Source organism: Pteropus alecto, unplaced genomic scaffold (genome assembly GCF_000325575.1).
Source record: "Pteropus alecto unplaced genomic scaffold, ASM32557v1 scaffold7, whole genome shotgun sequence".
Taxonomy (NCBI): Eukaryota; Metazoa; Chordata; class Mammalia; order Chiroptera; family Pteropodidae; genus Pteropus; species Pteropus alecto.
In genome coordinates, this window is record NW_006494614.1 from 62,469,666 (window position 1) to 62,478,372 (window position 8,707).

General features: G+C 45.6%; 1 pseudogene; it reads right to left on the reverse strand.

The window, feature by feature from the left end:
• Positions 1-1,551: 1,551 nt before the first annotated feature.
• On the reverse strand, positions 1,552-1,670 carry LOC112474631 (annotated as a pseudogene).
• Positions 1,671-8,707: the final 7,037 nt, after the last annotated feature.

Here is an 8,707-nt window from a genome sequence, read left to right on the forward strand (position 1 = left end):
CAGAGCAGGGCAGGGAGCTGCCCTGAGCCCAGCTGGCTCTCGTAGCCGAAAGCACATCCCAAAGCGTGGTCCCGCAGATGTGCCGGCCCGACAAGAAGTCGGCTTGGTGAAGAGGAGAGCAGCACACTGGGGGTCTGACAGCTGCTCGGAGGTCTGGCTTTGAAACTTACTGCTGTGTGACCTCAGGTAAGCCCCTTGACCTCTCTGAGCCTCAGCCTCTGACTCACAGGCTCTGACAGGCTGTGCACTGGGGATGCCGAGGGAGCCTCTGGCCTCCTTTGCTCACTGTGGTCTGATTGGAGGAGAATTCTGTTATCATTCAGGCTAAGAGCTCTCTCCGCTCTGTGAGTAGCGACAAGCCTTTCTGGAATCGTGTTCTCTTGGTACCTGATCCCAGCATCGTGATGGAGAGACAAAGGGCTGGAATGCAAAGAAGAAAAAACACAGGACGCCCCAAGTCAGCCTCCTCTGTGCTCCATGTTTACATGGGGAGAGCACACGCCGTGGGCCACTTTCCAGAAGAGTGGGCGAGGTCAGCCTGCACCCAGCCACAGCATCCAGGGGACTTCCACTCCCTCGTCGAGGGTGAATTCCCGGACGCGTGCGGCAGTGCTGCTGGTGGGCCCCACTCAGACCACAGGTTCCTAACCCTCAGGCTGTCGGGGCCCCTTTAGCAGTCTGGTGCAGCCTATAGACAAAGTAAAGCTTTTAAACATGTAAAATAAAAATTATATTCTGGGCATACAAAGGAACCCAGCTGTAGTGTGGTACAGATGTCCAATAAAAGAGGTCAGACAGAGTGTGACATGAGCCTCTAAGGAGACGGAGAAGCAGCTTTCACAGTGCGTGGACTTCAGTGCAGTGCTGAGTGACAGGGTACCGGAGGTGCCGGCAATGACTCCACTCGCGACAAGTCCCAGGCACAGCGACTGCTTCCACCGCACGTGGGGACTTACTTTTTTTACTTGAAGGAGACCCTCCATTTCGGCTACGATTTGTGAAAATGAAGATGACATTATTTTTGCATTCAAGTTCAGTGATCCTTCATGAAACCTTTATGTATGAGACCACGGATGGAGCCCAGGCTAAGTACTTGGGTTAGAGCTCCGGGTTCAGAAACAACAGGGCTGGCTCATCGAAAATCTAGATGCTGGGCTCCGAGACTTTCAGAGCCCAATCTCCATGGGCAGAACCAGGGAATCTGAATGTTAACCCCCTGCCCTGGGCGATGTTTACACACGCTGAAGTTTGGGAATATTGTGAGGATGCAAGAATGGTTCTAATAATTAGAATCATGCTGTGTTTCAGCCACAAGCCAGGAATGACTGAGAAGGGAACCAGTTTTCCAAGGCCAGTGACACGAGAGGTCTCCCTCCCTCCCTCCCTTCCTTCCTTCCTTCCTTCCTTCCTTCCTTCGTTCCTTCCTTCCTTCCTTCGCTCCTTCCTTCCTTCCTTCCTTCCTTATTGGCAAGGCAACTCCAATCTGATGTCACAGATTGCAAGGACCTTGTCAGCTTACAATCTATTATATTTTCTTAATTTCATTTTTTATGCCTACAGCACCTGGTCTTCCAAGGTGGTCTCCCATCCAAGTACTATCCAGACCCGACCCTGCTTAGCTTCTGAGATCAGATGGGATCGGGCTGGTTCAGGGTAGCATGGCCATAGACTGGCTGGTTAACTACTCACCTGCATCTCTGTACTGAAAAGCTGCCGTCAAGCTTTCACAGGTGGAGTGTTCCCTGTAAGCGGGGCTTCTCGGGAAGTCTGGGAGGTACTTTGACTTCCGACTTTCTTCGCACGCACCCCTGAGGACTGAAGGCCTTGGGCGGGGGCCTCTGGCCGGCCACCCCAGAGAAGAACAACAGCAAGGACAGAGTGTCCTGTTCATTCTACGTGGAGGTGCTGGCTTTGGAGCTGATCATGGATTTAGGAGCAGAGTCTGTCGGTTTGGTTGATTCTCTGCTTCACCTCTGTGACTCTGAACTTCAGCTTCCTCATCTGCAGAGTGAGGCAGAGTGAGGACCGAATGAAGTGCAGACGAGTACAGATGGCAGTCACGCCGTCGATGTGCCAGAGAGCCTCTTCTTCCTCGTTCCTCCTGGACAGAGTGGGCTGAGCTGGCTTGGATCCCCGCTCTGCAGTTTACTAGCTGTATAACCTGGTGGAAAAGGATAATTTTTAAAAGAAGATAAAATTCTGACTCAAACCAATACAAAACGCACACACATCAGAGATTTTATTTAACTCATGAACTAATGAGGGAACGAGAAACGGGGTGCTAGTGTTTCAAAGATTTCAGAGAACCACACGCACAGGCAGTGAATTCACAGAGCTCCGGAAAGCTGGCCTATCCAGGGCCAGGTTCCTGCTCTCCCCCCAGACGCAATTCCTTTGCATCTCTATGGACGAGAATCGCTTGCCTTCTCCTTACTTTTCTACCATTAAGACTTGTCAGAATAGCTCCGAGACATCAAAGGCGGAGGCTAGACAGGACACTCAGTCATGGCTTTTTGCCCATTTCTGTCTTTTGTAAGTTTTTCTGACACTGGTAATTCCGTTGAATGGTAATAAGGGTTCTCCAATCCTCAGATAACGGGGAGAGTGAAAAAAGCTATCGAGGGAAGAAGGGCTTTTCACACTTGTGTAAGCCCAGCGTCGTGGTGATGGCCAGTCCGGGCTCAGCGGGAATCGGAGCGAAGGATCCTTGCTCCTTCTCTCCTGTGTTTCTCCCTCCCAGCCCCGCTCATTCTCACACTCTGCCGTTAGAGGCAAAATCCCTGGCCCGGAAGCCGAGCACACGGCAGCCTGTGGCGCATCTATCATTATTAAGAGCAACGAGAATGCTCTTGCGCTGCTGGGAACAGTGCAGTATTTTTCCCAGTATCCCTTCCAAGCCAGTTGCTCCAAGTAACCAAATACCAAGGTTTTCAGCAGAGTCCTTACTCCATGTGCGGGGATTAATGACACCTGCCGCTGGGTCCAGGGGCCCGTTTTCCTGGATGTAATTTCCCTGGAGGGTGGGGTTGGGGAGCTGGAGACACCGGTGCTGGAAACTGTCCCCTGCTAGGCAGCCGTCCAGTTGGGAGACGCTGGCCAGCCAGCAGGCCTGGAAGTCATGTGAATGCACTGTTCCTAAGGCATCTCCCTCTCCTCACTTCTCTGCTTTTCTGGGACATGGGGAGCAGTTTGTAAAGGAGGTTTGGCCCTACTCCCCAAGCCCCGGCCTTTGTTCGTTGGGACGGTGTCGATGTGAGTGAGAGTTAGGGAAGACAGCTCCCCTTTGAGTGAAGAAATATGGACAGGTGGATCTTGGTCTGACCACTGCTGTGAGGCCACGTGATGGTCCAGACAGACTAGTGTTTGTAAAAGTGGGAGTCAGCTTGGAGAGTCTGGGCGTCGGGGTTACCTGTGCTGACCAAAGGGCTCACAGGATGGAAAGCTCCCTCTTCAGGGAAGAATAAGTGAGGCTGGGGAGGCTGCTCACAGCGATGAGGGGCCTGGGTCTGCCGCTGACAGAACCAAGAATCCCCCCGAGTCTGCGTGGGGGTTCTGGACAAAGAATCTAATGTCAGCTGATTTCACGGCAGTAGACGTGGCCCATGGAAGGCGGGGAAGCATTTGCTCCAATCCGTTCTCCAGCTTTCTGTTTCCAGCAAGTGCTGGATTGGCCCAGATTGTTTTCGAGGATGAGAACAATTTTCAAAGGAAGCCAGAGCAGGCCCAGGGGAGCACGTCCCTTCCTTGGCGGTGCCTCTGAACGCTTACTCTCTCCAGGGTTCGCGAAGGAGGTCGAGGCCCCTTCCTTAGTCACGCACATCACAGACATGGCAGATGATAAAGTAATTTGTGCCTTGGAGCTTTGTTTTCATTCCACACGGTGACATCATTGGACCCTTTGTGGAGGCAGTATTAGCTACAGAGCTGAGAAAGTTTGCTGAGGTGGCTCTCCCCAGAGTCATAGGCAGCTGGAGGAAGTAGCAGGACATTATTATGGCCACCTGAAAACTCATTAATGGCAGGCAGCAGGGGCTGGAGGCTGGGCATCCCCAGGCTGCTGCAAGCACCACCCGCACCCCAAAGTTGGCGGCCGAATGGAGGCGAGCGTCCACCCACAGAGAAGGCACTGCCCTCTGGCCAGGAGCGTTCAGCGGGGGTCTTGGCGTTCGGTCTTTGCCGCCAGAAAGCCTGAGTCACCGCCTCCCAGGGCGGGCCTTGCAGGCGAGCTCACACGGTTCCCGAGCTCCTTCTCTGAGTTGGCTCCTGGTGGCGGGGAGGCAGTGAATGCTGGCTGAAAAATGCTGAAGAAAGGGAACTTGGAGGATGGATGCTATCACTGGGGTCTAGTATTGGTTCTGGAAGAGATGAGCCGTGTGGAGGACATTCAGAAAGCCAGGCCTGGGAGCCAAGTTAGTCTCGCGCTGCAGCCACGTGACCTGGGCCTTGACAGGAATTTGGTGTGGTCTTTTTTGGATCTCAGCCAGGGGAGTTTGTTTTTGAGGTCCGGGAAAAGCCTCATCATAAGGTGTGTGATGTTTTGTCCCTTCTCCACTGATGTGACACGACCCAGTGCCTGCTGTGTACCATGCACAGGGTCTGTGTTATTTTCCTTACTCTGACCCCATCCTTGTCAAAGCCCTCCTACAGGTTAACCTTATTATGCAGATTTTTTTTTTTCTTTAAAAATGACAGGCTCAGAGAGTTTGAGAGATTTGTCCAAAGTCAGACAGAAAATAGAAATGATGCAGTTAAAGCTGTATCAAGGGCTATAAATTTTAAAACTATTGATGGTGGCTAATAGATGGGTGAGTGGGCTCAACAATCAGAATGACATTATCAGTGGAGAAATGAAATCGTCTTTGAAAGGAATTCAACTTTAGCCACACGGCCCTTAAAGTCTGACTTTAAGATTATGATGCTGGCTCAAATGTTTAAATCTGGCCCCCGGGCCTGCATGAGAGTGACTAGGTGAAATTCTATAAATAGTTAAGCGTATCTATGTTTTATTCCGATGACTTAAGAATAATAAATCATTTTGCCTGTTGTTCAGTAACCTTTAAGTCTTGCCTTCCTAATCCCTAATTGGCAAAGCAGTTGCCAGACCAAATTACATAGTTCTGATGTAACTACATAAATATTAACATGCTAGGTCCCTTCTTCGGTCAAGTTCACTCTTCATAATGCAGGCTTTATTTTGTCAAAATATGCCTCTCCTTGTTTATCTCACCGGCCACTTAAGTAGAAACTCATTAAAACGCATAGAGAGATGGTGTGAGTCTATCAGCCCCACCAAAGCTCTTTCTCTCCCTTTTTACAAGCCTACATAGAAAAACAAATAGTATAAATGAGTACTCCGTCGCTAGCTGCAACCGTGATCAATGGATTCCAGTTTTGTTTCATCAATTCCATGCCCCCCTCCCGAGCACACCCCACTCCTCTGCCCAAGTATTTAGAGGAAATCCCAGCTGGGTTGACCAGTAGGTCGGGATGTCGTTGCTTCCTCCATTGTAAACCCCGCCCTCACCCTTTCTCCTGGAGGTCCGGCAGCAGGTGGGTGTGTCTGGATCTATGGCTGTGTTGAGGATGGCGTGATGGTGACTGTCCGATCCCATCATTCCTTCTGTGCTTCTCGGCTGTCGTTCTTTATAGAGAAGGACTTTCCCTCGTCGACGGTGAGGCCACCCTGAAATCTAGCTTATACAAGATTATGTTTGGTTCTAGCAGTTGGTAAATAAAGTAGGAAGGGGGAAACTGGGCATTTATCTTGATAAACCTCAAAAAAGCCAAGCACGTTTCCTAGTATTATTATGAACACAAGGATTGGTACACATATATCTGCCTGCTTTAATCTCTTGCTGTTATTGTATGTTTGATACTCCACTGACTCCATTGTTGGCCAGAGAGAAACCCTTCGAGATGCTCCTGTGTCCTTTTGAATTCTAATTTTTGAAAAACTTTTTATGTGAAATACTTTAAAGCATTCGAATTGTACCTGTTGATGAATTTGGACAAATTTATACACGCATGTAACCAACACTACGACTGAGATAGATCACCTTCATCTCCCGAGCCGATCCCCTGCCCTATCTGCTTTTTCTCACGTAGATTATATACGTCTTTTTTAGAATTTCATATCAATGGAATAATATAGTACATAATTTTTATGTGTCTGGCTTCTTTCACTGAGCATAATAGTATTGAGATTTATCTTGTAGTATTGTTCATCAGAGGTTTTATTCCTTTTTCTTGTTAGTAGTGTTCCATTGTTTAGACGTGTGACAATTTATGTGTTCACCTGTTGATGGACATGTGGGTTATTTCCAGTTTTAGGCTGTTATGAATAAAGCTACTACGAACACTGATGTAAAAGTCTTTGTATGGATATGTGTTTTCATTTCTCCACTCTAGGAGTGAAATTGCCAGGTCTTATGATAAGTGAATGCTTAAATTTATAAGCAATAATCAGGTTGTTTTCCAAAGTGGCTGCTCCATCGTGCTTCCCAACCAACAATGTATGAGTTCTAGATGCTGGTGCCGGGACTAGGGAGAAGCAAGTGAGGCACCTCGGGGCAGAATTTAAGGAGGTGTACACTCTCAGGTCCCCCACGGTCAGGCCTGCACAACCCTGAGAGAGTGTGCCTCCTCGAACGTTCGCCCTAGATGACTCACTTGCCCACCCTGATCGTGGTGCTGCCAGTTATTCCACATTCTTGCCAGCACTGGGTTATGTAGTTGTTTTACATTTTTTTAGCTATTGTAATAGATATATAGTGGTATCACAGTAGGATTTTAATTTTCATTTTCCTAGCGACTAATGATTTCAGGCATCTTCTCATGTACCTATTTGTGATCTTTGTTGAAATATCTACTTAAATATTTTATTCATTTTTAATTGGGGTATTTATATTCTTATCCCTGAGTTTTGAGAATCTGGACACAAGTCTTTTATGAAATATTTGTTTTATGAATATTTTCTTCCAGTCTGTGGCTTGCTTTTTCATTTTCTTAATAATGTCTTTTGAAGAACAGAAGTTTATGATGTTCAATTTATCAAATTGTTTAATGGTTTGTGCTTTTTTGTGTCCTCTCCAAGAACTATTTGTCTATTCCAAGGTCATGAATAACTTTTCTTATGTTTTCTTCCAGAAGTTTTATAAATTTAGCTTTTATATTTAGATCTATGATCCATTTCAAGACAATTTTTGTGTATGGTCTGAATTAAGTGTTGAGATTCATATTTTTTTCCATATGGATACGCAATTGTGTCAGTATTCTTGAAAAGACTATTCTTTCCCCCACATAATTACTTTGGTAACTTGTTGAGAATGAGTTGACCGTTTACATGTGGGTCTATTTCTGACTCTCTTCCTTTGATCTATATACCTGCCTTTACAATAATACCACACTGACACAATTATTGTAGCTTTATAATAAGTCTTAAATAATGTCTTCTAAATTCATTCTTTTTCAAAATTATTTTGGCTATTACACATCCTTTGTATTTCCATAGAAATTTTAGAATTGGCCTGTGGATTTCTACAAAAACAACCTGCTTGTCCTTGACCGGTTGGTTTGAATCTACCGACCAATTTGGAAAGAGTTGCTGTGTTGACTGTTCCAAAATCCTTGAATATAGTTCGCCTTTCCTTTTACTTTGGTTTTCTATAATTTTTGTCAGTAATGTTTTGTAGTTTTCATGATCAGGCCTAGCACATATTTCATTAAATGTATCCCCAAGCGTTTTATGATTCAACTGTAAATGATTTTAATTTTTTTCAATTTCCAATCATTCGTACTTATCAAGAGAAATACAGCTGATATTTGATCTTGACCTTTATCCTGAGGTCCTGCTTAGTGCTAGTTCTAGTAGCTTCTTCCTTTTTAATTCCTTGGGATTACCTAGGCAGATGTTGACATTGTGAAAAAAGTTTTACTTCTTCCTTTCCGATATGCATTCCTTTTATTCTCTGTTTCTGTCATTTAGAACTGTCAAGGACCCCCAGCTCAGTGTTAAACAGAAGTGAGGCGAGGGGACAGCCTCGCCTTGTCCTCATCTTAAGGGGAAAGTCCAATATTTCACCATTAAGGAGGATGCGAGCTCTAAATTTTTACATACATGCCCTGTATCTGACTGAGGAAGTTCTCTTCTTAATTCGCTTGGAGTTTTTATCATAACTGGATGCTGAGTTTTGTCAAAGCTTTTACTGCATCTTTTGAGAGAATCTTATTTTTTTTCTTCTTTTTTCTATCATATGGTGAAATAGGTTGATTGATTTTCAAATATTAAACTGACCTCGCATTCCTGGAACAGACCCCGCTTGGTAATAATGTGCTATCGTTTTCATGTGTTGCTGGAATTGATTTGCTCATATTTTAAGGAATTTTACGTCTATGCTCATGAGGGGTTTTGGTCTGTTATTATAATGTCTTTGTCTGGTTTTGATATCAGAGTAATTGGCCTCATGATAAGAATAAGAGAACATCCCTCGTCCTTTATTTTCTGAATGAGTTTATATATAAGTTTGGTTATTTTTTTCTTCAAATGTCTGGTAGTCTTCAGTGATGAATCCATCTGGACTTCGGGATCAAGATAGCATTTAATAACATCACCTTGTTTTTATTTTTATGGTTACTTACTATTCAGTCAATTGATTCTGATTTTTCATTTGCAGTAGTAATGTCAAGTTTGATTTCTATACATGTATTT